We start from the raw sequence: 27,824 nt of genomic DNA, 5'->3' as shown, positions 1-27,824 counted from the left end.
CTTCCGTTTTATCACTAAGTAGTTAGATTTTAAACTTCTTCATAAACAAGAACCGTTCATTTTACTACTTTTGCATATGTAAACTGTGGGCACTAGCCTAGTAAGAAGCTCAGAATCTATACTCAAATAGCTGATTGTTTGTCAAGTCAGGTTTTTCGTGGTTAACAGTACATTTCTTGTTTTCCTGTGAGTTTTAATCGAGTTGGCATCGGTCTTGTGGAATAGTCTCGGTGACACTGTGTTATGGTACCCAATGTGTTGACAGCAGTCTGGAAGATTAACACTACAAAAAGTTGCCCACTGTCTGCTTTCATTAGGTCCAGCAGCCAAGCAGGGTCATGCTGAAATACCTGATTCATGAGTCCATCTCTGCTGAACTCCATGTGCTGCTCACAACTACGGAGCAAGGCGGGTAGAGATGGCACCAGGGGTGATTAAAGTGACATATAACTGTGAAATCTTTCTGCTCAAGATTAGAGGCCTAGGTTCCAATTTCAGATGCATTGAGTTGATTTTCCTTTTTGTTCAGTAAACAAAACTGAAAAATACAAGTTACTGCAAACTGAAGGTTTCTTGATTTTTTTACTCACTGTATTTCATCAATTCCAAGACAGACGTTTTTTTTCCACATTTCAATACGTCAGATATAGATCTGTCTTACAATTGATACCATCTTAGATTTGATGAAATACAATAATAAAATATAATTGCTTATATTCTGGATTCTACGGTTTTAAAGTTGTATATTGCCATCAACTCGTTACTCATTACATAATTAACTTAGGTGACAATGTTAACAACTTGTCTCTGTTCTTCCTTTTCTTATCCTCCTCTGTTTGCCATAGAAGATATAATAAAGAATGTGTGAGATAAATGCAAGGTAACATAACTTCAAGGAGACAAAGGCTTTGAAGCTATTTTATTCTAAGTGCAAAGCTGTTACCCTCCTGTGAAGAAAATAGAGCCTGTTTCTCTAGGCTGCATGCAGCCCAAATGTGTTTCTTCCAAGAGAAAGACACAATTCCAAGGTGAAAGAGTTCCAGATGCTAAAGTCTTCCTACTAGCTTACATCAACTTGCTCCAAGACACAATAAGCCTTTTAACTCAAGCTCGAAAACCTCAAGGGCTTTCTCCTCCACCTCCCAAATATCAGAATCAAGCTCACATATTTAAACAATTAGGTGAGACGTACAGAAGCTAGCACTAAATATGTCTGAAATTTGAGTGCTAAATGTGCAGTTAATATTAACCAAATTCAGATCTCATCTATAGAAATGTTTTTAAAGATGATTCTTGTTTTCTTTGACTTCAGAAAACTTAAATGGGGGGGGGTCATCTTTAAATTCAACTTACTGCAGAACAAAATTTCTTTGGGATAGAAAAAATAAGCCAATTATTTCTAAGGGACCTAGAAAAAAGAAAAACCCTGAGAGGGACAAGTGGGACTATTTGTTTCAAAAATATAACCAGCTAAGATTTTTTTTTTTCCAGATTTTCCTGGCCATACCATAAAACACTGAAAAATTGTCAGTCCATCCTTCCATATAAGGTACCAGATAGCTTCTTGGTGGTGGTTATTGTTTTTCCTGATTATAAAAATATCTTTCAGTTCAAATTTTAAAAAATAAAAAGATTAAATCCAAATAACTGCAATCCAAATAACTAACATTTACTGAGTGCTAACAATACAACAAGCACTGTGTGAAGTATTTTAAATGCACTATTATGTTAATCTAAATAAGACCAGGAGGTAAGTACTATTATCATCTCCTTGTTACAGCTCAAGAAACTGAGTCTTAGGTAAGTTAAAAAAAAACCTTGCCTATGGTCAAAGAGCTAGTAAGTCACTTGTCCAAAAGTCACACAGCCAATAAGCTGTTAGAGATCCAAACCAGATCTATTTAACTCAGGAATCGGAGCTTTTAACTAAGTGAAATTGCCAATCCCTGAAATCACTCATGTTTTTAAATTGATACATTTTCCCCTCGTCTTTCCCTATGCTTATAATTTAATTTGTAAAAAATTGGCACCACAGTTAGTATTATTTTGTGCCCTACTTTTACAAGCTTTATATTTTTAAAAAACATGATTTGTAATGTTTGCATAATATTCTAACATGAATATAACACAAATTTAAGCATTTGCAATTTTTCACTCAGAAAAAATGCTGCGACTTCTTATTCATAATAGCTGACTGCATTTCAGATTTTTCCTTAGGCTACAATGGCTGATACTTCAATGGCTATTTATAAATGTCTTGAGACATATAATCTCCAGTTTCGTTCTAAAATATTTGGATTTATTGAACTTCAGACAGCACTAACTGTGCAAGTTCCACCAATATATTCTGGCAGCATCAAGAATATTTTTTAAATTTTTACTAATTTGACAAGGAGGAAAAAAGTATCTCGTTTTAATTTGCACTTTTTATTACTCCACAATTTGAAAATTTTCATGTTTATTGGCAACTGAATTTTCTTCTATGCATTACCTACTGGTATCCTTTACTGCTTTTCCATTGGGCTGCAATGTTTCTCTGCTGTATTCTCTCACAGAAAATGCTGATTTGTCTTTTTAACAGATCCACACACACACAGAGCAGATGAAGTATAAAACATGAGACTGTTCTTCCTAATGTTGGAACACATACATTTAAAAGAAAATTGAACTAGAGTAAACTGGTGAACTTCAGTTTGCAGTAACTGTATTTGTATGGCCTTCTTACAGACTCCTAATCATACTGCCCTTTGGGCTGTTTGACTGAAAAAGTAATATTAACATTCCATAGGATACTGTCATGTTATTCTGATGGTGCCCATGCTGTAAAGGACATTTACAAAAACAAAGTCAAGCTGCATGTGAAAATAGTTCCAAAATCATCTTCATAAGATCCTTTTATTTAAAACAACAAACAAAAACGGTCTAGTATTTGGCTATTTCTTGAACTCCAAGTTGCACAACTTTGTCGGTTAAGTAGCTTTACTTTGGAACCGTTCTAACGTGATCATTTTTTCTTTTTATACATCTTACCCTCCCAATCTAAGTTCACAATATCAAACCCAAGTTCTCATCGAAGCCTTTCCCAGCTCCACACCAGACCCCCTGGAGCGCCCAGCTCCCATCCTCCTCCCCACCCCCCCCACCCCAGGCCCTTGCTAGCCCAGTCTCAACCTCTCCTCTTCAACTTCCCCACACTCAGGGCTCCAACCACTGCTGGCTGGCCGACTCCAACCGCTCTGACTTTTTGCCTCTAGTCCCTCTTCAACTGCAATCCATCACATGTTGCCAAACTAACCTTTCAACTCCATTCCATCACGTAATGGAAGTCAGGATCTAACACTCTGGACTTAACAATTTCGCCATAGCCCACACCCTCCTTGTCTATCCCAACCCTGCTCCTTTCTTCCTGGCCAACTCTGATCCTCCCTGAGCTGGAAGGCCTCGCTCAGCCACGTTGAACTGACCCAGGGGCAGAGAGGAGGAGGGGACAGGTGCATGGCAGTGGCTGTGTCGTTCTCCCCACTCCTACTCTCCCAGGGAAGGCACTGGGAATCAAAGTCCCCTGCGCTGGCCCCTGCAGGTTGCTCTGGGCTAGCCGTCTGCTCCCGGCCAGCACCCGGCCAGCACCCGGCCAGCACCCATGGCTCACGGTGTCTCCATGCTTTTGTTCGTATTATTTCTCAGCTACTTCAACCTATCAAAGACAGTGAAGTCAGACCTCCTGATTTCTTTCTCCATTACCAAGCCCTGCACTGGCTGCTTCCAGTTGCTACTAGACTGACAGCATCACACCTTTTTAGCACTTAATTACACACCCTGCTGTCCTGTTCACATTGTCACATGTGGATTAACCTGCACTTCCTAGCTATGGGTAACAATTTTAGTACCTCCCACAGAACTTATAATTTTATACGGGCACACCTTCACAAACATCAAAGTCATACTAAAAAGGTAGCAAAAATATTCTAAAGATCTGCATACTCATAATTCTATTACCTTTGAAAGGAGTTAAGGAAATAACAGCTTTCATCAGGCACATCCAGATTCCCAAAACCCAAAAAGATTGTATTATAAACCTCACAGAGAAATTGCCATTTTCTCTTTAGAGATGTAAATCTGAAAACATTACTGAATTTTTCCCTGCCCATTACTGGCCATGTCTTTGCATTCATTAAAGTCCTTCCTAGAACTGACATGGGCACGGCCCTTTATGTAAAAGCTCACTCTAACATGGATTCGGACAGGTCCAGTTTTCTGTAACCCCATTCCTAAAAGTCTGCTGTACTCACAGCGAGCTCAGAAGTCAGGCATCCGCCTAGATCCCAGTGTCACCAAATGGTTCCTCCTGTTAACATCACCCACTCCAGGAGTTACTTACATCATGCCCAATTCAGCCAGCAATTCCCTCCCAAAAGGATTTCAGGGGCTAGTTTAACAGTTTTCCCTCCAACACAATCTTAGAATACGGACATTACTGTGCTAACCTACAAATACACGGGATTAACCCACAGCACGTCTTCCGTACCTAACCCAAACAATGCCACCGTGGAAAACCGCATTTGGGTCAAATGCCAGGACCATGATGATGGGGTCTGAGGAGGCCAGAATAACTCTCACCTCCTCTTCCCCATCCACGTTCTGAACTACCTGGGAGACAGTCAAGCAAGGGGGGCTACCTTCCACTGAGGCAACCTCGCACTGCCTGAGCCCAAGCCTCAACAGTAAACTCGTCAGGCCCAGCTGCGTGCAGGGGCCTCCGTCATGGAGGTGGCCCTACGAGGAGCAGAGCTGGAGGTAGGGCCCATGCTTCGCAGGAAGCCGCGCCCCACAGCCAGCTCCTTCTACGCTCCCAGTCCGGGTGGTGGGATGCAGGCAGCAGCAGCCCCGGCACAGAAGGAAGATGCAAAAGGACAGGAAGGGGAGGGAGGGTTCCCCCAGACACTGGTTACTGCCCGGCTCTCCTCCAGTGCAAGTAACAATGACAGCAATGGCCCAGCAGGCCCGGGACTGCGCTCTAAAAGCCAAGCGGGCGTCAGGGAGAGTGCAACGTAGTGGAAGAAGCCAGGATGCCAGGACACAAGGACGGGGCACCCTCGAAAGAGAAGGAGCCTGCAACACACCACCAGTGGCCAAGATCCGGGAGCCAGGGACTGCCGACGACGGTGCAGGCTTGAGAAGGAGAACCGAAATTCAAGAGAAAGAACTGGGTTTGGAGTTTCGGGCTTTTGTTATGCTTTGGCAGGAAGGAGGAGGTGTTAGGAAGACTTAGGTTTTAGACAGGTTGGGGACATCGAGGATATAAGCATGGGAGAGATACTGGAAACAACAATACAGATTTAGGAGTTCACCCCACAGAAACAAGAGCTGAGACTGTGGGCCTGAAGTAGGCCCGAGAACAGACCAAGATCGAAGCCCTGCATTAGGCTGTCCATAGGGAGCCAGAAGGAGAGGAAGGGGGAACCGTGGGAACAGGGGAGGCAAGGCCAGGACCCTGACGGAGCCTCTGTGCCAGGGTCCAGAGACACGAGTACTGAGAGGACAGAGTCATTAGTGAGCCCTAAATCAGAAAGGGAGGGAGGAGAGCTAAGAAAAAGCCTCAGTGTGGATGCTTTCTTTCACCCCCTCAACATGAGCATTGAGTCTCTTCTGGAGAATTATGCTAACAAGTCCTCAAAGACAGCACTAACCCACTCGCCAAATTACATTTTGAGAGGACTCTTATTTTAAAGTTATTACATGTCCTTGGAAATGATACTGGCTTGAAATGGGCTGCCTAAAACTAGTACTTACTGCTGCATGGTAGCCTATTCGTTGTTCATACCCCCACCACGTAAACAAGAACTACACATAAAACGAAGTTTTAATTATTCTGTGGCAGGAAGGAAAATCGAATGTAGCAAATAAATACAAAACAAGCTATTCTCCATCCCTTTTTGACACCCCCTTTAAAATGGACTATGCTTTTAAACTCCTAACCCATCTGCCCTTCTTCACCTTCTCTATTAATTGGCACACACACCAAAACAGCGGCTACATTTCGCTCATTTGCATGTAAGAGAATAACAGTACTTGCAACGCTGCAAAAAAAATATCTTTAAGAATATATGAGTTGGGTTTCCTTTTTTCTCAATTGTTTTGTATTTCCCGGGTATGCCCACTGTGTAACTACCACATTTGCCTAAATGTGTGGCTTCTTAGAGTACATCAGAGAAACGGAGATAACAAGTCAGATTTTAGATGGCCCACAGAGATTCCAATTCAGTAGGATGGGCGTGGAGGAATCTGCATTTTTAGCAAGCACCCCAGATGCCTGTGTCAATTCTAAAGCATGACAAATATCTATTTTATTAGTTATTCTAATCTTACCATCTGAACTTTTAAAATAACTACCTAAAACCCTGAAAATCATCTAAATGGACTCATTTTATGGGTCCCATGAAGAAAAGAGATGAAAAAGCTACCACAGCCCAGCTCACCACTCCACTCTTCCTTAAAGACCAATGGATGCATTATTTCTGCAAAACAACATCATACACCTTCTGAATCCTGGTGAGGTGGAAGGTAGAAAGCGGAAAGGAGGAGATAAAAACATTGTTAAAAAGCTGCTTTTCTGCCCCAAGAATGATGGATGATCGTTTTCCATGCAACTGTTTCAAAACAGTGAGAAAAGGGAAAGGTGGAGTTCCTTTCACAAAGGAGAACATTGGGAGAGTAAGAAATGCACAGGTAAATTTCAAAGGGATATGAATTACTGCTGTAGTGCTTCGAATCATTTGAATCATTGACCCATTTTCTCACCTCTAGCCTAGTAGGTGAAACAAGTCAGATCTCTTACTAGAGCCAACAGCTGGCCCAAGCAGTCATTTTTAGAGAAGGCAAAGGTAATAAACAGTCATTTTTCAGGTCTGCCAAGGGAAGGCATTATTATTATTGCCGTTATTATTGCAGCAGTGACCCATAAAGGAAAATACCAACGATGTGGGCATTTCCCAAGGTTCTGAAAAGCCTGAGCTGTAGAGGATGACAGTCGGTCCCAACATCAACCATTCTGCTCGCAAAAGCCTGGATTCCTGTGCAGCTCCCTGGACAGCACATTGCCTTTTGCCCCCGCACAGAGAAAGTCCAACATCACGACAACACACACTTGCCAGCCAGCAATCCAGTTACAGCAGTGTCCCCACCGGTGGGCTCACCTGCGTGGGGAAAGCACCCGACTATGTTACTGCACTGTGTCCTTACAACTGTATCTGACAACATGTAAGACAGATGCTTCCTTATCCTGCTGCACCCGAGCAGCTAAATGGAACGGCTCTCAGCAGCCCATACTAGCCACAAAGTTCCTTATAACACCAGCCCAGATACTTGTTTTTGTTTTTTAATGAGGGGGGAAATGGAAAACTTAAATGCTAATTCTGGTGATAAACCCAGCTCTGAAACTTAACACAATCAAGACAAAAATTTAAATTTTAATCGCACCAAAAAATGGCAAAACTTAAGTTTCAACTAGAAGCTCGCTGTATTCAAGCTAGTCAACAGTTTCTTCAGTTGTGAAGGGGGAAAAAAAACTATAAACATGAAGAAAACATAGAAACATTTCACCACAGAATATTTCTATGAGGCAAAGCAGTAGCAGCATTTAGGACGTTTTCTTTCTTTCTTTTCTTTTTTAATCCTCTGGAAAAGAAACACACATCCACCGCATAAGATACAAGTCTACCGATGTATACATTTGAATTTTATACCAATTGAAACCATGCATTGCATGGTTGGAGAAGATGGCCTGCTGTCTTGTGTGTTAGCAGAAGCAGCTGACAAGGAGGATGCATATTCACCCAAGTTAAAGCATTTATGAAGAACAAGTGACTGCGAGACTAAGTTGCATCCTGGGTTCCTGCCTGGGCAACTCAAGTCCTGTGTAATGAGGGAAAGATGTTAAGTGAATTACATCTGGGTAAACACTGGGAAGGAACATTCGGGAATGCTAATTCTGTAGCAAGCTGAATACCCCGATGTTGGCTAGGTCCTGGACTGGTAAGCAAAAACAGGGCTGGGACACCAGGAAGTCTTGCAATGAACATGTGTCTTTTAGGTTGAAAGCATTGGCAATTAATAAGATACAATATCTGAGTAAAAGAAACTTCACTGATTATAATCCATTAATAGACACCTTTCTGCCTCTCAATTTCTTTCCAGGAGGCAGCCCTCCAAAGCATGGGTACATGAGATCTTGATAAGCTCACCCTACCCTTCTAAGGCCTGCATTCATTTGTTTGATGAGGCCATCCAAAGCAGCTTCTGAGAGAGGTTAATGCTACACACAGGCTACTAAATGGGCCTGTCCTGATTTGCATCCCAACTCCACCTTTAACAGCTGTGATTTGGGGCAAATTTATTAATCTCTAAAACTCCATTCCCTCGCCTATAAAATGGCATGCATTGTTCCTACCTCTGCATTTTTTTGTTGTTTTAAGAATTTATTTATTTATTTGACATGGAGAGAGAGAGAGCACAAGCAGGAGAGGGGCAGAGAGAGCAGAGTTCCTGTCGAGCAGGGTGTGGAAGGGCCCGATCCAAGGACCCCGGGATCCTGACACAAGCCGAAGGCAGACGCTTCACTGACTGAGCCACCCAGATGCCCCTCTACCTCAGCATTTTGATTAATCCTACTTCAGGATTCAATGAAAACAATTCATGTAAATAAGGAGTTTAGCAATATGTGAACTCACAAAAAATCCATGCTCTCTAAGTGTTAGCTACTGAGATCAAGCCCTTAGAGTCAGTCACTGTTACTTAAGAAACTTTGATTTTGATACAATTTCCCAAACTTGCAATAAAGATGCAAGAACAGTACAAGGAGCTCCCATGCATCTATGTTTATCAAGTGTTTACATTTTGCCGCACCATTTTATTTTGCCCTTAAAAGTTACTTTGATGTGAAAATAAAATGAAAGTTGTCTACACTCGATCTCTTCCATTGTCATGCCAGTCTGGATAGCAGTGGAATTCCAAGGAAACTATCCCAGAGCCTTACCCTTCCAGAGAAAGGGAACCCTCCCACTGTCTTGTGGCTACTCCAAATCCTGGCCCCAAATCTACTTTCATTTTAGATCCCTTCTTGTTTCTTCCTTAAGCAATAAAGAGAATTTGGAGAGGACAGGACTGAATCAAATGTTCAGCGACTTGAAGACTTATAAGAACACTCTGTAGCTCTCCAGTCTGAACTGGGAAGTTCTACTATTCCAGAACTGATCGAATATGCCCACACCACTGACTTTCTAGGGTCACATCATCCAGCATTTTGGGAGAAGTGCAGGTTTGGGGGAAAGAAGGAGTGACTGGTTTGCTAGTGAGACGGCCACCATTCAGGCTGCAGATGGGTATCTTATAGCTCGAAAGGAAGAACTAGTCCCTCAAATTTGTCATTTTTTAGTAGCTGGGATATCTCAACTGCCTCTCAGTAACCAACAAGTTAGCTAAACAACATCTAGTTATACACCAGGACAAGGGCACATATAATTTTATGCCTACTCCTGAGGAAAAGTGAAGATGGGATAGCCGGTCACTACTGCAGGCCACTTATTCTTTCCAGTCATAATTTAGGGTTACAGGGACTTTTTAGATTAAAAATAAAATCAAGATATATGGTTTGATAAGCTCAATGAGTAAGAGTAAGCTAACAATAACTACTCAATACATATGCCATATGCTATACCAAGTGCTTTAGATAAAGTATTTCATTAATCTTCCACCATAACCCTGGACAGACTCACTCTCTGACGTGATGTCAGAACTCAAGTTCTCAGCCACCACAGAATAAAACCTCCATAAGAACAACTGTTCTCACCTCCATGGGAGAGGAAGGGCAGAAAGAGTGAAAGGCATGGGACCTACTCATTTTAGACGCCAAGACCTCTGGCCCCACAAATACAGTAGACACAAACAGAGGAAGTGTGGACAGAAATAACCTATACTGACTGGATCCAGTAACAGGGTATGATACAGGATGACAGGGTGTTGCCAGTATTTTTAACAGACCTTTGTCTATTAATTCAGAAATGGTGGTCTCAGAGCTGGTCGAGGACACAAGGGAGCAAGATGGTTACACATGCAGATTCTGGACACTGGCCAATCTAGATTCAAATTCCTCCTCCATCACTTGCTAGAATTGTAAGGTCCTGGGCAATTTAACCTCTCAACTGAGGTCTCCTCATCTATAAATGGAGATAGTAATTCTACTTATCTCCTAGGTTCTGATAGGTAAATGAAACAATCCATTAAAACACTTAGAATAATGCCTACTTGACTGGAAATGCTCCATAACTAACTGCTGGTTAGTAGCTACGGTTATTACTGTTATTTACAATGTTGTTTTGTTATTTCTACACCATTTTAGCTGATTGCCCCAACACAACCTAATAGAAAAAATAAAGTTTCTTAATTTAAGATTTTTAAATTCTCAAGATGAGTCTGCATGATTTTTCTGACAAGATCAATACACCTGCAATGGGCCAAAGTAAAATTCCAAGCACAAACAAGGTCAAGTATACGAGAATATAAAATATTGCAATAGAGAGGTTTCAAAAATGTTCACCTTGAGGATGTAGGCTTAACAGTTTCAATACGTTAGTCCCATCCATAAATAAAGTAATTTCTAGACCCATACACGTTAAAATACATCACCCAGCAAAGCATATCTTTGATTGTACACCTGTGCTCAAATTGATTTTATTATTCACTTAGTGCAATGGAAGGAACCTTCTTGGAAACTAAAGCATGCTTATAATTCCATAAGGGACTTTCTCACCATTCACCTCTTAGTATCACGTTAAAGATGATGGTTTTTAGATGTGTTTAAATAATAGTACACTTGCTAATTATGTTTTAAACACCAACAGATTCTGTTATGGGTATCTTACAGAAAAATAAAGAGAACAAAGTGGACTCTTTAGAAGATTAAAGTAGTCCCCCAACTTGCCATAGGACTAGGGGAAAAAATTAATTACTGAGGTATCACGTATCCTTTATCAGACCTACTGCAACTACAGTGTAAAAATCTCTTGACTATTTTAAGTGGTGGATACCAGGGAGAGTATGACATGTCAAAACTAACACAGTGTCTAATTGCCTGCCTTTCCCTCCATAAAGTCTCAATGTGGCAATCCAGGTCCCAATTGTCCCCATGCTGACAGTGACTCCTTACCTGACCTGCCCCGCCTCACACCCCACATATGAGCTACATGGTGGAAAACTCAAACCTGCTTTCTCACGGGCATTGCAGACTGGAGGTGGGAGGGGGCGGGACAAATAAACATCCCCTTTATTCTTCCACTAAAACCCACATCACAGGAACCTGCACGCAGCTTTCCATTTAGTGTCTACACCTCTGAGAAGGCAATGATTTCTTAAACTTTAAGAATACACTGCTGATGAGAGCAAACAAAAAAATATATCTTAAAAAGTTTTTGAAAAACTTAAAACTACCAAGTTGAAGAAAGAGTGCAACAAGCAAACTGCCACAGAGTAGGGGACAACAGCCTATTGGAAGGTAGACTAAGCGTGCCCAGCTGTTCTATTCCACCACAGGAAACCTACTACTCCTGAGGTTTCAACTTATCCAAATAATCGCTCAGAACAACTAGAGGTAAAACTTTCACATGAAGCATGTCCCTATAATCAATCTACGTCCCTAAATTCGCCTGTGAAGCCACACGATCTTGCCTATTCTGAAGGAGACAGGAACAACTCAGGGAGACTCGACCATGTCACACTGGCCACCAGAGAAGCCTACGAAGAACAATGTCAATGAAAGTGCCTTTCAAACAGACCCCTACCCAAAGGCAAGGAGTCCCAGGAAGGATCTTTTCATGCACACCAAGATCAAAGTCTGATTTATAACAAATATAAGTGGGTAATATCATTACCTACATAAACTAACAAACACAAAAATATAAACACTTCCCTCAAAAACAGTTTCAAGATAAACGTTCAGGATTTTCATAATTTATCTCATTAGAAGCTTTTCTGGATTTATCAGTTGGCATCTCTCATTTGCTACCAACCATGCTGTATAATCCACTTTTTATAATAATTGAACAAAGTGGCTTTTAAGATAATTTAATAGCAAAGTTACACATCCTTCACTAAAAAACAGGTAAGGATTCTGACGTAGGATGGTATTTTCTCCACAATTATTTAGGTATTGTATCACTTCTACCACACCCATGTACGACTGCAACCAGCTCCTAAAATACAACTAACTCCCCTGGCTGAGCACAGTGGGACCCACTGGCTACCTGCTGGGAACCTGAGCACCTTGTGTCCATACGTAACTAGCAACAGAAAGCCACCATCACAATGTGGAGATACAGAAGAACAAAATGTGGCAAAGTCTGCTTACCACAGGATTCTATTCTCAGTCTTTAATGAGCAAACTTATACAAAGTGCTACATCTCAAGCAAGTAACAAAGTGCCACATATTAGGCAAATAACAAAGGTTTCTTCTCAACACCACCCCCCCCCCAATTCATTGACCTTCACCAGCACTCCTTGGTGGACTCACCACATACCACCTTTTGAGGAACCTAGCAGATCATTTTGGGGAAGTTTTGGAATGCCACTAGCAATGGAAAGAAAGCTGAGCAATGGCATCATGGTCCATTATCTGCTACCTCAGTCATACGCTATAAGAGCTAATAAACACCCTCCTCAAATCTGGTCCTCATGAGGTGCTCCCTGCCTCAACCAGTCAGCTAGCCAAGCAGTGTATATGCTAGAAACCTACATTCCCTGACACCTTCTTCTCCTTGAGAGCAAATCTATCCTCAAGTCCTATTCATCAAACCTCCAAAGTATTTTTCACACCAGTACATTCTTCTCCATCCCCACGGCCATCAATTTGTCCAAACCATTATTATTTCCCCATCAAATGGACCATAACAACAGCAGGCTGGATGCTATCCCTAACGTATTGTACCTCTTCAGCCCCACCCATCAATCCAATCTTCTTCAGAAAATAAATCTGTTCATGTCAAACACTGCTTAATACTCATCAGTGGCTCTGTAACTTTTTTCAAATCCCAAATTCCGTATTCCATAGGCCCCACCCAAGTTGGCCTCTGCCTGTCTCTTGAGTCCCACGTAGCTGCTCTCTGTAGACCTCAAACACACTACCTCCCTCAAGGTTAGCTAATGCTACCCTCCTCTTCTAGCCTCATTTATATGGCAGTGCTATAGCCACTTCCTAAGGGCTGACACCACCCCCCCCCCAGCTAGATACACCCCCAAGTCACTCTCACTCCTCCCAATATCCACTGCATAGCACCTAGGACAGTCCGGTTGCTTTACTTAGGTTTTGTCTGGGTCTACCACATCTTCTTGTTGCACCCCTGTATTCCCAACACAGCACCTTTCAGGTGGCAGGTACCCAATAAATACTTGAGTGGATGAACAAGAAAACAAAGCAGGAGAACTAATCGTAGTCCACAGTCATTTGCCGCTAGAGCCAAGCCTGACACCTACAGCACTTTAGGGGCTAAAAGGGCCACTAAAGAAAGTGTCACCAATTCCACACTGGCATAAGCAAACATGCCCAAGGACCAACCAGCCTTTTACTACCAAGTGATGCTTCTGTATTACTATTCTACATTATTTTTTAACAGAACCCTCTAAAAATACTTCACTGAGAAAACAATCATGTTTTCAGTCACCTAACGTTAGTTAAAAAGGTACAGAAATCTAGTTATGATAATGAACACAAGCTTCTAAAATGAAAACAGTAATCAAATCTTGGAATAATTATCTCTGCATTTTTCTATATGGATAACCAGTTTTACAAAACAAAAAACAAAAAACCTCCAAACCATTATATAGCAACGACAAATAAATTATTATCGGCTTAAGAACACCTTTAAGAGCTGCGCTGAATTCTTAAGCCAAAGGTACTTTTGATCAGAACCTAAGAGGGAGAGCGAGACTCTTACAGAGCCAGTTCAGTCATCCAACACAAACAAACCCAGTACCTCCCCTACACTGGCACCAAGCTAGGCACCAAGCAGACAACCAGGACCAAGACCGTCCTGTAATACTGGGTGACCAGCCAGAGGCAGTTCATTTAATTAATCTCTCTGGGCTTTAGTTTCTTAATCTGTAAAATGAGAAAGTTAGACTAGCTCTCTAAGGTCCTTACTCTCTAAATATCCAAAGATTCACTAATGATTTTAAGATAAATTTCTATTTGACGATATCCTGATGATTTCCTACTTCTATTCATTATTCTTATCACAAAGGTGTGGTTTAAGAATTTTAATATATTGATAAAAGTAAAATATAAAAGATCAGCAGTAGCGTTTTTAATTACCTTCCTAGCTCCTAACTACCACCATAATCAGCTATGGTCTTCTGCCTGTCATAATTGCAAACCAACCTGAAATACAACATTACAGTTTCTTCTTTTTTGTAGAAAAATTAGGTGATCATTTACTCCCAATTTCTTTTATACTATGCCATCATCCATCATCTTTGAATATCAAAGGGTTGTTTTTTTTTAAGAAGCAATGCAAAATAATAAAGTTTTCTAGGAAAAGGAAAATTTTATCACCCAAATAAAGCTATAATGACTTTAGAAACCTGATTAGATATAATACTAAACTCTGAATTTCAAGTGATATAAAAAAGAATAGCTTTTTTTAAAAGATACACAAATGTGTCCATACGAATGGGGAAGACAATGAGAGTCACACAGGGCCAATGTGTTCCTGACATCATCTCAACATCATCCAAAATGTTCCTTCACCATCTTTTTTTTAGTGAATTTAGCTGTGTGACCTATAGCTATTTAAGTGCTTGTTTGTTTACATCTAGAAACCATCTGAATACTGAAAGTAAATCACTTTATTACAAAGCTGAAGCTTTAAGGCCTTTTTTTTTTTTTTTGTAGTCACACACTTTACTCAGCCCTGACTAAGCATTTTTTATTCTTGCAATGCCTTATTTATAGATGTTTATAAGATGGCCCTGGTGTCTGCTATCAAATCCGAAAGGCCATATATGGATAATAAAGGATGAAAGATAACTACCTCCAAAGTTAACCTTAGAAGTTAAATGTGAGTATTTGGTTACCTGAAGAACTCTCTCTCCCACTAGACAGGAAACTCTCTGAGGGAAAGCCCTGCCTCGTATTTGGCATTTACACACTGAAAGGCTTACCAATGAACACTGAAACAAGAGTAAATAAATGGATGGCGACTCTACCGCAAGCAAACTTTCTTAAGCACAGGGAATAAAATGTTGTAAACCTAGGTCTGAGATAACTACTCCTAACCTTAGCACTTAGATTGCTCTTATACACTGAAGCACTCAGATTGTATTCTCTCACAGATGAAAACACTCTTTTTCTTTTGACCTAATTGCTTAAAAACCATACTATAAATATTACATTATTGACTGTGTTTGTATGAGAAAGCTGTAACATTTCTTTGATACATTATTATAAAGGTACTCCTCGCGATATTCATTTTAATTCAATAAAAGAAAGACTCTCATGAAAAAAAGTTTGGGAAATAGTCCTATAAGTCCCACTGATTAAAAACTAAACCAAATACAGGTGAATCTATGAAAGTTCTATTTTAAAAATAAGTTACTAGATGCATTTTAAACTTGACTTCTATATTTTAAACTTGGGGGAAAGGCGTTATCGTTTCCTCAAAAGAGGAAAATAATGTTTGAGTTTTTAAACCATCACCATCATGTATGATACACAACCTGTATCATTTTTCTATCCTAACTTCCACGTAAAGACAAAGAAAAGGAAGTAATTTTTTAAATTAACTTAAAAATACACCTATTGATTAAACCAATATAACTAGTTTGGAATTCCCATGCCAGTCTATATTATTATTCATTTCTTACCTAAAAATTCATTTGAATCTTGAAAAACCTAGAATTCCTCAGGCTTCAATTTACTGGCTTGCACAGAGGGAGGAAAAAAAATAGAACATATCAAGAGAATATAAATTATAAAATATAGTGCTGGAAAATAATTCTTAAGTGTCATGGTGAGGAAATTCACCTGTTATAAGCCTCACAAAAATCCATTATTCTCTTTATCAGGTCATCAAAAAGGGGAGAATGTCATATTCCCACTAGTGGCAAAATAAGAAAATTCGGTTCCTAAAATTTACTGCAAGTCCCTATCAATTTCCAAATTCTGTTTACTTAGTAACTTTTTTCTACAGTACAGATTTTTCCGGGGAAAATAAACTTTTCATGAGCAAATCTGGAAGACATAAAATGTCTCCTACTTATTATCACCTAGAAAGGCAAACCGAGTACTGCTCCGTGCCCCAAGCATCTAGCTTTCAGCCTCTTTATTATCATTGTCAATGAATGGGCCCCAGTCAAATGAAAGCTGCCATTTTAGGGTAAAGACTGGAGGGCTTCTGTTGTGCAACAGCAAGACAAAAACACTCCGCGACAGATGTACTCTGGGGGCTGGGAGACGGATTCAACTTCATAAAATCACTGCTCAAGTTATTTCTGAAATAAGAATTACCTACTACTCACACATTACTACAATCTAAATAGAATTATAACTGGGATAAACCAGGTTCCCATGCTGTTAAGGTCGTAGTCACTAAGATTTGTTTGTCATCATTAGAATTATCTGTGAGGAAATAAAGAGAACTATTTTTTCCCCCTATTTGATTACGTATAGTGAGTACTCCCCCCTCTCGTTATTGGGAGAGAATTGGGGGGGAAATACACTCAACCTCTTTGAAAGGTATTGCCCACTGCAAAGACGGCTTAAATTAATATTTTTAGAAAATAAAAATCAGGGCCTTCATATAAATCCTTTTAAAATAAATTATTCAACATACCCCAGCAATCGAGCCCAGAGGATGGACATATTTCAAGATAAGTTATTTAAATCGATTGCAAGATAATATACAATGGGAAACTAAAAAGTATACTTAGCGAGTGGAGAGCTGGATAGTGTATCTAATTCTAGCAATTCAAAAGGAAACTCTCCATGTGGGTTGCTACTTTTCTTTTGTCCATTGTCTGTTCAGAAGAGGGGGGAAAAAAACTAGTTTAAAATCGAGACGTGAACAGTCTCTAAAAGTGACCTCCGGGAAAACCGTCCGACCCATAGCAGGAGCACTCCCCGCGCCGCCCGCTCTACGGGGGCGCTCACAAAGCGGGCGGCCGGCCGGGAGTTTGGGGTGCGCTCCCACGGCGCGGGGCTCCTCGAGGCAGAGCCATCCGGAGAAAGGCGGCTCGGTAATGATGGCTGCTCGGGGCCGGCGGCTCCTTCCCCGGAGCCTCCCGACCCCCCCCCACCCCCCGCCCGGGATCCGCCGCCCTCCCCACCCCCCGGGCCGCGCTCCGCCCGCGCGGACGCGGCCGCACCGCAGCCCACCGGGTGCCCGCGCCCCCGCACCCCCGGTGAGCCCAGTCCCCGGTGCGAACCAAACAAACAACGCGTCCCCCGCCGCCCTCCTTCCTTTCCCCGCTGACCGCTTGGCCTCCAGCCACCTCGGCCGTTCACGCTCCGAACGGCGGATCTCTGCGGGGGCAGAGCGCACCCGAGCCACCTCGGGGGCCACCTGGTGACCCCCCCCCAGGAGCTGACCCCCAGCGGGGTCGGGGGTGGGGGAGGTGAGTTGCCTCGGGGGGTTAAAGTCGCTATTATGCAGTCGCCGCCGCCGGCCCGGCCAGCTCGGCAAGGTGGGGTCCCCTCCTCGCCGCGCCTCCCCGCGCTCGCCCCGGCCCCGCTCCCTTTCTTCTCCTCCTCGCGCACTTGGGAGCCGCCGGGGAGCCCCGAGAGCCCCCGGCTCCGGGCTCGCAACTCCGCGCCCGCGGCCGGCACGGGTTGGGGTCCGGACGCCCCCAGCGCCGCGTGTTCGCGCCGCCCCCGCCCCCGCCCCACGCGGCGCCCCGCGCACTTTCCTCGCCGCCGACCCACCTCGCCCGGTGGCCGTCCCCGCGCGGGCCGGCGCCGCCGCGCCAGGAGGGACGCACTTTGTTCGCGCCGGTGCGGCCGCCGCTCCCGGCGAGCGCGGCGTGGTCGGTCCGGAGCGGGGGGCGGGGGCGGGAGGCGGGGGTCGCCGCCGTCCCCGAGCCGCCGCCGCCGCCGCTCAGCCGCCCCGCGCCCGCGCGCCCATCGCCCACTCGCACTTGAGTTGGAGCCCAACTTTTCCTCCTTCCTTTTTCTTTCGAATGGAGCCGGCAACTCGTGCTCGGCGCCGGCGGGAGGAAACGCGCTCGCGCTCCCCCGCGCGCAGACACGCTCCCTCCTGTCCCCCGTCCCCCCCCCACGCCGGCAGCACAACAAAAAGCCATTTACATGCGAGGAAGTGACCCTCGGCCGGACCGCGCGCCCCCGCCGCCGCCGGCCCAGCGGACGCAGGCAAAAGTTGGGGCGCCGGGCGGCGCTCGGGGCGCGGGTTCGGGCCCCGCGGGCGGCGACGCCGGCGACACGGCACGGGCGGCGCTGCGCTCCTGCGCCGGCCCCGGCCCCCGCCCGCCCTCGCCCCTCGCCCCGCACACGCCCAACTACTCGCTCCCAACTCCTCGCGCGGCCCCGGCCCCGGCCCGGAGCGATTTCCTGCCGCCGCCCCTCCCGGAGGCGCCCGGCGAACTCTCGCGCTCACCGGGTCGGTCGGTAGAGCTCCTCCGCTGCCCTGTGCCGAGGGGAAAACAAAACGCAGAACGGGCTCCGGAGTTGGCTCGGCGGCCGCGGCCAGGGGGCTAATCCACGGGCGCGGAGTTGGCCGGGGGCGAACGGGGCTCTGGCGAGTTTCAGGGTCTCCGGGTCCCCGGGCCGCCTCCTCAGCGGCGCTCCTTTGTGTAATTTCACTCGATTCAAGTTTAATCCGATAGTTCCCGAGCACGAGCGCGCCCGCACCACCACGGCTCAACCCCCGCGCCGCCGCCGCCGCCGCCGCCGCCGCCACCGCTGCCGCCGCCGCCGCCGCCGCCGCGGCCCCAGCACGCCAGCGCCTGCGCGCGCCCGGCACGCTGCGCGCGCCCGAGGCCGCGGGGCCGCGCGCGCCCGCCGGCGGCTCCCTCCGCGCCGCGCCCGCGCGCCGCCACCTGACGTCAGGCGCGCCTGGCATAATTTATGCAAGAATTCGGCCGGGGTGGCGGAGGCCGAGGGAGAGGCCGAGAGAAAAGGGGCGGCGCGGGGCTGCGGGGCCGCGGGCTGCGGAGGGCGGGCCGGGCGCCACTTCCCGTCCCCGGGCGGGCGCCGGCGCTGCGGGCGGTTCTCCCCGCCGGCCGGTGCGCGGCCGCCGCGCAGCCTCTCTGGCAGGGCTCTTTCGAGCGCTTGGCCGCCGCGCGGCAGCGCCCCGGGCGCGGGCTGGAGAGGGTGCCACGTTTCCCCGCGCGGCACCTTCCCGGAGTCAGGGTGCGCCGCCCCGGGGCAGGAAGCGGCGGCTGGGAGCCAGCAGCGGTCCTCCTGGCCACAGCGAGGGGTTTCCAACGCTACGCGGACGGCGGCGGCTCGAGGGGTTTGGCTGTCTCTTCTGTAATTATCCTTCAACTTGAAATTATTTTCCCACATGAAATTATTTATAATGGACACATACCATTTCAGCTAGATTTATCCTGCCTCTCCACATTGCTTTTCCTACCTCCTCGTTGACAGGACAGCCGGACCCACTACTAGATCAAAAAGTTTAACTAGATGGCGTTGATTTTGTTGAATTTGTTACCATGCCAAAAAAGGGAGAGCGCAATCATTATGAAACAAAGAAATAGGTTGTGTGCCCATTATTAAACGTGTCAGGACTAGAATGTTTTAATCATTCTTTGGCAAAAATGGCACTTTTATATGATCTCCTAACCTTTAATGTCCACACCTCTTCTTCTGTTTCTCCTCCCGGTACAAAAGGAATAGTAAACCTGGAGAAATTTTTCCTGTATTAATTTTCCTTTTAGGAGATAAATCTACAACATTTGCCAAGCACTTTCTGTGTGCAAGTTACTGAGCAATGATAATTCTTTTATTTATTTATTTATTTATTTTAATGATAATTCTTTTAAACTGTCAACAATTGTACACTTTAAGATGATGTTATTAGGTTGAAGATTACATTTACTGTTAAATCAAGGAAGGAACTTTTATCAACCAAAGATAGTCCTAAAATAGAGTAAAGCAACTTGCTATTATTAGACTCCAAAATAAACAGAAAATTGCAAAACTATGCAAAACATACTTTCTCCTCATTCACCACCTGTAGTGCTAAGATTAATCACAATATTTCTGTTTGAACAAAAGATTAATCAAAACCATTTTGCTACACAATAACTAGAACTACTCAATAATTTTGATTATACTAGACTTAACCACTAAAACATTTATTTTTCTATTATTAGTAATAGTTTTCTAAAGGTTTGTTACACTATATTGTCATTTATTAAAATGCATTGGTTTTGGCTTTCTTTTGTCATTTGAGTGGTGTTTTAAAGGAGGTAAATATTTCATTCAAGGGATTTACAGATAAAGAGCACAAAGAAGAATGACATTACAGAAAATTCTGACATTAAAAAATTGGAAAACACTAAAATAAACTTCTCCCTGTTTTATAGCCCCATATCATAAACCAAGAATCAGAATTCTGAGGTTAGGTTTACATTTCCATTACATTTCTGTTATATCTCTCAATGAAAGCATGTGGGGGATACTTTGGTGTATGTGTGGGAGAGAGAGAGGTTAAAGACAGGATACAATGTCTACAAAGAAATCACTAGTGCCTTGCTATTTCAGAGGTCATAAAACTGACAAAAGGAACTATTTCTTATCTTTTACAGTATACCCCAGCTCACTGTCAGGTGTAAATATGTTTCAAGGCTAATTATGAGCAAAAACAAAAATGATATCTGCATATAATGAAAGTGTATTAATCTTCAATCAACAAATAGTACTAAATGACTTTGAGGAGGTCCCCTTATGCCCTTGTAATTTAACTAGAGAGGTAGGACATTTTTCTTGGAAACACGAGAGATGGTAAAGTAGTACAGCCAAAGCTCAAACTAGAAGCAAAACGGCTGTACTGCCCCTTCATGATTTATTCTCCCTCCTTATCCCAACCACTGTCCTGACAGCCATGATGGAGAAGACTCTAAGCTTTTAGAAGTTGCACTGGTGCAGAGTTTGAGGGGCCTTGAAAAGCAGGGAGCCTCAGGGGCAAACTCTAGGCAGCTCTGGCCTACTGAAGTCGCTACCTCCCCGCCCCCCCCGCACCACCCCCCATCCCCACTACCCTTTAGATTCCACTGTTTTCTCTCCATTTGCTGCACTATTGAAGTTCTCCCAATGAGAATCATTTGAATTCACAAGCTTTCCCTTTAAGTATGCAAATACCTTAAGGAGAGATAAGGGACTCTTGGTCATTCACAGATGATTGTAAATTAGGTCAATGGGTCATTTTCCTCCCAACAGCTAGCTGAGACTAACAAATTTAGAGATTTATTTATTCATTCAACACAGAGTGCCTAAGAGGTTCCAGGCATTGTTTTAGGCACTGAAGATGCAGTAGGGAACAAAACAAACCCAAATTCCTGCCTTCCTGAAGTTTACAGTCTAACAGATTGGGAGTTTTGATTCAGTGGTTAGACAAAATGGTAGTTTTGGAGTCTGAGCCCTTGGGGGATAGGGCAGGCCTGTGTTCCTTACAGCCAGAAGGCATTGGAAAGGTACTAGGGACCTGGAAGATGGACATAAAAGTATGGATTGGGTGCCTGAAGAAAGCAGTGGAGAAAAATACCAAAGACAACTTAACCTGGTACAAAAAGGTTTTCTCAGCCCCCTGAAATGAATGAAAAGTCTTCCAAGAACTGAAACTAAATATTACTAAGTAACCAATAGTTCAGCTACATCACTGTTTAGACAAATGAATAGTTGTCTCTGTTTGGAAACATAGCCATAATGTATCAATATATAATACTTCATGGAGGCAGGGGGAGGTGAGGGGGTTAATTTGCACATCCAAAGTAACTTCAGGGATGCCTAGCTGGCTCAGTGGATAGAGCATACTACTCTTTTTTTTTTTTCCTGAAAGATTTTGTTTTTTTTTAAGTAATCTCTACACCCAGCATGGGGTTCCAACTCAAATCCCAGAGATCAAGAGTTGTATTCTCTACCGACTAAGCCAGCCAGACCCCCTGAGCATACTGCTCTTGATCTTGGGGTCATGAGTTCAAGCCCCATGTTGGATGTAGAGACTACTTACAAACAAACAAGCAAAAAACTGAAAATTACCCAAATTCTAGGAACACCTCCTACTTAAAACTAGAGCCCTATCTGTTCTTCCAAATATCATGAACTTTAAGAAATTACAGATATTACACTAATTCCAGTGTTGAGGACATACTTCAATGCCTTTTTGGAGCTCATCTTTTGACAATGTGTTTGCAACCGATTTGCAAGTCATAGGAAACAACTCTCTTTAGGACCATATCTCTTTTTCTCCACTAAAACTATTATTCTACTTCATCATTTATCAAATTTCCATCCAAATGATTCTGGCAAGCTCCAAACAATATATTTTGCCTTTAAATGATAAAGATTTACTACCATTGAAAATATAAAGAAAGGGCACCTGTGTGGCTCAGTTGGTTAAGTGACTGCCTTCGGCTCAGGTCATGATCCTGGAGTCCCAGGATCAAGTCCCGCATCGGGTTCCCTGTCAACAGGGAGTCTGCTTCTCCCTCTGACCCTCTCCCCTCTCATGCTCTCTCTCTCTCTCATTCTCTCTCTCAAATAAATAAAATCTTTAAAAAAAGAAAATATAAAGAAAAACAAAGGTGCAGATATTTAAAGGGTTACAAATGCCGAAGGAAGCACCAAAAAGAAAACTTTAAAAAGCATTGCTTGCATCACTGGAATAACAGCATCTACGTTCCTCTGTCATTTTTTCATGAGGGAAAGAATCCAGTTGGATATGTAAGCTCACTCTCCATGTTCTACCCATAATGGAACTACTTGCTATGAGCTTTTGCTAGTCACTAGCAAGATTATTAAGGTCAAGATATCAGGTGAAAAGAAAGCCCCACTGTTGACTCCCAAAGATAGCATGTTTAGCTAGGGTTTAGCAAACATTGTATTGAATGCCTACTTTCTTTCAGCAAACATTTATTGAGTACCTAGCATGTGCCAGACTATTGGCTAGCTCCCTGTCCTCAAGGAGCTCATGGTTTACAGCAACGTAAAGGAAGAAGTGATTTTTGCTGCCTGAGAAAGCAGAGCAGGTTTCCTAGAAGAAGGGAGGTTCAAGCTGGGTCTCGAGTAAGCACAGGAATTAATCTGAACAAGGCGGGTGGGAGGCATTCCCGACAGACAACAAAGTGGTCCAGTGGTTTTAAAGCTTGGTGAGCACTTGTTACTGCAAGTGATTTTATACTGAGTGGAACATGGAGGGTGAGCCAATCTTCTTCCTCTTCTCTGATCCTCCCAGGATGGGTTGGCTGTCCTTCTTTTGTTCTCCCAAGAGTGCCTATCTGCATCAGTACTGGTTTACAATGGATTATAATTAATTGCTATCTTATTCTGTCATTAGGTTGTGGGCTAGTTGGGGGCAAGGACCATGCCTTGTCTTTTAGCATCCCTCGTTGGCCTAGAGCCTTCCATATAGAAGGTGCTCAGTAAATGCTTACATACTTATATACATGTGGGGCGTGGGGAGGAGGTAGTAGATTAGACTGGAGAAGTAGATAGCCAAGGAGAGCTCTAGATGTCACCCCCAAACGTTTTGGTGTCACTGATGAGTCCAGCAAGAGAGTAACAAGTCAGACCTGTACTTAAAAAGATCTCTGTGAGAAGTTGCAGAATGTGGGAGACTAGACCTGAAGCAGGGAGAAAAGTGAGGTGGCCCCCATAAGACAAAAACAGGGAAGATATAGAAGCAATTATCAACTACTTCTTTGTACCCTTCAGACTCAAGAAGTTCCTAGATGCTTGTCACCTGGGCTGTCATCCCATAGGGAAGACAAGGCAGAACTGAAGAACCGCTCCTCCCTGTGGTGGAGGAAGGCAGTGCTCTTTCTGGAAGGAGCACTTATGGGGAGTGTGAAGGCAGTGGTTCCAGAGTGGCCCCGCCGCCAATCTGTAAAGAGCCACTTCGTCTCTTCTCTTCTCAGTTACCAGCTCCAATATTGGGTGACTTGTCATCACTGAACTTACCCTCAATAATACAGGGCCATACCTAAGTCTCTCATTGTCTCCATTTCTAGACTAACAAATGAAAATCCATAGTGCTAACTTAGTCAATTATAATTAGATTCTTTTATAAGACATTTAAAGTGGGAAAATATAGTGTTCTATTCAACAGTGATCAAGCACTTTCTCTGGGGGCTAGAAAAACAGAAATAAAGCAAACGCCTGCCCTAAAGGATTTGTCCAAATGTATCAGGCATGACACACATCGAAGTATGTCGTTACAATTCAAATGCGTACAATAGTGGTATTACTGGGTAGAGTGGTAGTGCAGAAGAAGGGACGACTGATTTTGCTTCTGCGCAGAGAGGCAGGGGAAGCTTTACAGAGGATGTGATATTTAAACTGGGTCTTCAAGGACTCTGCAGATGGCCGGGCTGGGGAGGTATACCAGGCAGGAAAACTGTCCAGGACATCTACTGGGCAGATGGCTAGTGTCAGCACTGCAAGTAATTTGGCGCAAGCACAGCATAAACAGGGACACGACAGGAAATGAGGTTGGAAATATAGGTGGAGCCAGGTTGGGGAGGGTTTTGTAGCCTATTCAGAAATCTTTATTCCATAGGTGGTGAGGAGCCACTAAAGGACTGTCAGCAGGAAAATGATCAGGACAAACATGGATGTATTGGCTGGGTGAGCCAATCCTCAGAGCAAGGAGACAATGAAGAGACATCGCCGATGGTCGAAGTACAACATGACAAAGCCCTTGACCAAGGCAGCATTCGAGGTGATGGAGATAAAGGATTAAATGCAAGAGATATTTAGGTGACATGTTTGATAAGATTTGGTGAATGACTGATAATTGGTAAGTGAATAAAAAGTAAGGGTGAAGATTCACTTCTAAGTGTCCTCCTTGAGTGGTAGCCAGTTGCATCATTAACCAAGATAAAGAATAAGGGGCAGGAGCAGTTTGTAGAACACAGTGCTTTGGGGTGGGAATTTGAGGTGATCTGTGGAATATTCAAGTGGGGATGCCCATCAAGTAAGATATGAGAATGTAGAAGACTGATCTGGTCTAGAAATGTAGGTGTAAGAATCATGAGGTATGAATGGTACTTAAATCCATTAGTGGGGCACCTGGGTGGCTCAGTCGTTAAGCGTCTGCCTTTGGCTCAGGTCATGATCCCGGGGTCCTGGGATCGAGCCCCACATCGGGCTCCCTGCTCAGCGGGAAGTCTGCTTCTCCCTCTCCCACTCCCCGTGCTTGTGTTCCCTCTCTCACTGTCAAATAAATACATAAAATCTTTTTAAAAAATCCGTTAGCATGGACGGCATTGTTTGGAAAGACATGCAACATGAGACAAAAACAGGCTAACAGGAATCTTTAAAACACCATGTTTTCTCAGTTATTTATTACTGTGTATCAAACCACCCCAAAAAGTAGTGGCTTAAAACAAAAATGTATTATTCATCTGGTGGATTGACTGGGGATTGGGCTCAGTTGGAAAACCTGGGGTAGATCTTTCTGTCTCTCTCACTCTCTCTCTCCCCTTGGTCTTTATCTTAGTCATCCAGATGACATGGCAGTCTCTGAGGAGTGTTCTAAGAAGGCAAGCCCCAAAACACAAGCACCTATCAAGCCTCTGCTGGCTTTGCGTTTACTGATGTTCTACTGGCCAAAGCAAGTCACAAGGTCAAGCCCAGAATCGATGTGACGGGAGAAGGAAAGTGGGAAATTCCGTGACCACCCTGAGGAGTAATTCACTGGGGAGCATTACTTATCCATGTGAACTGTTAGGAGACAGGCAGAAAAAAATAATAAAGGGAGACATCAAAAAAGAAGCCACTGAAGACAACTCATGAAGATCAATCTGAAAGGAAAAATGAGACCTCAAGAGAGGAGAGTTTCTAGAAGGAAAAGAGCAACAAGTCAAATGTCACAGAGGGAGCAAGAAGGAAAGGAATGAAAAGTGTTCATTGGATTTGGTCTTTGTTAACCTTTTCAGTTTCGAGTGTTGAGGGCAAAAGCTAGATTGCAGAGGGGTGAGAAATTTAATGGGAGCTGAGGAAGTGTAAGCAGTTGGTGTAGACTTCAGACTGTAGTAGTGTAGTCATGAAATGAAGAGAGATGGGATGGTAGCTAGAGGAGACCTCACATCAAAGAGAGGGTAGCAGGTTTAAAAAACAAACAAACAAACAAACAAACAAAACAAAACAAAAACAACCATCAGAATGATAAGCATCCCTGTAGAGTAGGAGACGGGAGCAGGAGGGGAGTGGGCAACCACATCAGGGAGTGAGGCTCATGGGGAAGATGTCATCAAGCCCTGGGTGGACGACAGGAAAAACACCTGTCTTTCTGGAACCCAAGAAAGGTGGGTAAAAATGGCAATAAGTTTGTAGGTTGGGGCAGGGAGAGATGACAGAAAGTTAAGCAGATTCATTTTATAGTAGCTTCTGTTTTTCTTATTAATTCAGTGGCTAATCATTTGCTGAGATCAAAATGTTCATGGATGGTCACGAGATTTGAGGAAAGAGTTTAAGTTTTGGAATAGTCCCTACAGGGAAGAAAGAAGCTGCAAAAAGCAAGTAAAAGGACTCTCATTGAGTCCTGAGATGAGATTTAGCAGCTCTAAGCTGTTACGCAACTTTCTGAAGTGACATTCACCCCTGGAGAAAAGGAATACAAGTGGTGGATTGCCAGGTTCACCCCGGGGGGGTCATTCTCTTTTATGGAGACCAAGAGGGATCACTGGCCACATAGCCAAAGTAGGGTCCCCCAGAGCCATGCCAGATCAGCTTGCGTTGTTACCTGGAGCCATGAAGTAGCCACAATCACGGTCTTCGTTTAAATGTAGGACATGAGTTGCATATAAAATAATGTGAGAGATTTCTGGCCATCTCAAATCCTTTTTTTGGGAATAGATATGTTCACGACAACAAAGAAATAACTAAGTATGTCTCCTCTTCCTTCTGTTTCATTAAGACTCTGGGTGGCTGTTTGGCCCATTTGGTTGAATTCCAATGTTAACCAGGCCAAAGCCTTGAGTGTTGTTTTTGTTCTGGTGACCTCAGGAGTGTCAATGTCAAACAGTGGGACATAACATTATCACTGCAAGTTCTTAGACAGTTCTAGGCTAAACTATGTCAAACTCAAAGATGTACTTTGAGATGTAAAATGAGAACAGGTCATAATTTAAGGTCACCTAATTCTGTATCTCATGTGTCAGATCTCATGATATGCCTACATTCTACTCTGGTTTAGATATTTGCCAATAATTATTGCTAGCACAGGATGCTCCAGGCTTCTTCCTCCTTGGTCAAAATATTCACAGTAGATAGAATATAAGATTTGGGTTTTGTGAATCGTGTACACACAACCTTTATAGATGAAGGATCAAAGGCTTGAGAGATTGCCCTACTGCGAAAGGCAAAGGTGGGATCGAAACCCAGACCTCCTAAACCCCTGCTTAGTGTTTTTTTCCCAAACAGAAATCTAATAATGGCTGAAAGACTACTTGCCTTTCCTGTGATCCACTGCGGACTGAACTCCTTTACATCCAACTGTTTGCCCTTTCTTCTGCTTTTTTATTTATTATTATTATTTTTTAAGATTTTATTTATTTATTTGACACAGAGAGAGAGAGAGAGAGCATGCACAAGCAAGGG

At 43.7% G+C, this 27,824-nt stretch overlaps 1 protein-coding gene and 1 long non-coding RNA gene across 6 annotated transcripts in view; one reads left to right on the top strand and one right to left on the bottom strand.

The window, feature by feature from the left end:
- CHD7 (chromodomain helicase DNA binding protein 7) overlaps nucleotides 1–18,972 on the bottom strand; it is a 187,930-nt gene extending 168,958 nt beyond the window's left edge. For 2 of the 4 annotated variants that reach the window (XM_081816035.1, XM_081816038.1), the window contains exon 1: nucleotides 18,652–18,971. The gene's annotated coding sequence lies outside the window, so the exon portion shown is untranslated. Of the gene's footprint in view, nucleotides 1–17,963; nucleotides 18,246–18,651 lie in introns of those variants that run through there. The other 2 variants (XM_081816039.1, XM_081816037.1) reach the window with 2 other exon arrangements.
- LOC115939539 (uncharacterized) lies at nucleotides 17,420–27,110 on the top strand. Of its 2 annotated transcripts, none has more exons than XR_014144196.1 (3): nucleotides 17,420–17,656; nucleotides 24,781–25,020; nucleotides 25,723–27,110. It is a non-coding gene; the product is annotated as an uncharacterized LOC115939539 (long non-coding RNA). The 2 variants fall into 2 exon arrangements; XR_004074336.2 differs by lacking the exon at nucleotides 17,420–17,656 and adding an exon at nucleotides 19,241–19,526.
- The last annotated feature ends 714 nt before the right edge of the window (nucleotides 27,111–27,824 follow it).

Source organism: Leptonychotes weddellii, chromosome 4 (assembly GCF_054177405.1).
Source record: "Leptonychotes weddellii isolate Sample4059 chromosome 4, ASM5417740v2, whole genome shotgun sequence".
Classification (NCBI taxonomy): Eukaryota; Metazoa; Chordata; class Mammalia; order Carnivora; family Phocidae; genus Leptonychotes; species Leptonychotes weddellii.
Note: the sequence above shows the minus strand (reverse complement) of the source record. Positions and strands in the feature narration are given on the sequence as shown.